Genomic DNA, 1,846 nt, shown 5'->3' with positions numbered 1-1,846 from the left:
CACTCTATTAAAGTGATTAACTATGGGTTTTCAACTAGTCCAAGCTTGAAAAGGAGGTACCCGCTTCACAACTTTTTGAGGAACTCAGTTGTCGATGTAACACATAGAGTTGATGTCCTCTGCCAAGTATTGAGGTGCCAAAGACTTGGAGCAAATCATACAATTGGCCATCTCCTTCAAGGACCTGTTCTTGCGTTCTGCGACACCATTCTGCCGAGGACTGTATGGAATTGTGTGCGGCATGTTGATACCTTCTAAAGCACAAAATTATTCAAATTATTTATTAACATACTCACCCCCATTATTTATACACAAAATCTTGATGAACTTCCTAGATTGTTTCTTTGCAAAAGCTTCAAAATATAGAAAATTCTCAAAGCCCTCAAACTTCTGCTTGAGTAAGTAAACCAATGTATATTTGGAAAAGTCATTAATGAATGTCAAGACATATCTAGCCCCGTTGAAGGATGGTTTTGAAAATGGACCTGCCAAGTCACTATGTACTGACTCCAATAGTTGTGTAGCTCTCCATGCTTTGCCTTTATCATATTTCTCTTTAGGATGCTTATCGAGAATGCATCCTTGGAAAACACTATCAAAAAATCGAATAAAAGGCAACCTTGAAATCATGTCACGTTGTCTTAGCTAGTTCAAGTGGCTGAACCGTTAATGCCACAAACAGTGCACCTCATTTGCACGAGTGAGTAAGACTATCAAGGTAGAGTCTGGAATAAAATGAGAGAACTGATATAATCTGGATTGATGATCTGCTTTTCCCACATCAAGAGTAGACCCATTATGCATTTCACTGATTAGCATTGTATTCAGTGCAAACTTAACTCGCTTGTTAGAACCAGTGTGAGTGATTTGATAAATAGATAGTTGATTAGTTGATAAAGATGGAAAACAAAGGACATCCTCAAATGTTCCTTCGCCCATATTAATAAACCCTCTCCCATGCACTTCAACATGAGTGTTATCATCCATTAATATGTTAGGCATAGAACATGGCTCTAAAGAAGTGAAATCATCTTCTGAAGAAGCCATGTAGTGGGAAGCACCTGAGTCAATGATCTAAGAATTTGGTTGTGAAGCAACGACAACTAGTGCCTTTTCCTTTCCTTTCCCCTTTCTGTTATCTATGTCCTTAGAAGATCCTTTTGATGAACTCCGTTTGATTGAATTAGGAATTTTGATACTGTTCTTTTCTAGAAGATGTGAAAGGTGATCAATTTGTTTCTTTTAACACTTATGTTCATCATGGTTAGGCCTTTTATAGTAATAACACTTGACCTTCTTCTTGTTAGGTTGTTCACATTTTGATGAAGAGCTCTGGTTATACTTTTGAAGTAACAAATTTGTAATCTTTCTTCTCTCCTTGGTTCTTTTGTTTCTTATCTTGTTTACTGTGCCTTGATTTACAGCTAAGGCATGTGATTCAAAGGTTTTGATTGTACCCATTTGAATCAATTTGTCTTGCTCCCTAGTGAGTTCTACAACAAAATCATTTAGAGAAAGCATTTTGAATGTGGAACTTAGGGTACATTTTGTAGCATAGAATGTAGAAACAAACACTGAATAATTAGGACTAAGCTTAGAAAGAATGGTTGAGATCATTTGCTTATCAACCTTCTTAATTTCACATTGTTCCTATTGCAATCTTACATATTTGAGTTTTGTGAAGAAGTCTTGTTTAGTGTCAAAATTGGTTGAACTCAACCCTATGAGTTCATTCTCCAACTGACAACTTCTTAACTCATCCTACTTACCAAAGAGGTTTTCCAAAGTGCCCGACACTTCATTTGGTTTAGTGGTAGATTCAATGTGAAAAAGAAGGCTAGGAGCG

The sequence above is a fragment of the Cryptomeria japonica genome, chromosome 2 (assembly GCF_030272615.1).
Source record: "Cryptomeria japonica chromosome 2, Sugi_1.0, whole genome shotgun sequence".
Taxonomy (NCBI): domain Eukaryota; kingdom Viridiplantae; phylum Streptophyta; class Pinopsida; order Cupressales; family Cupressaceae; genus Cryptomeria; species Cryptomeria japonica.
Note: the sequence above shows the minus strand (reverse complement) of the source record.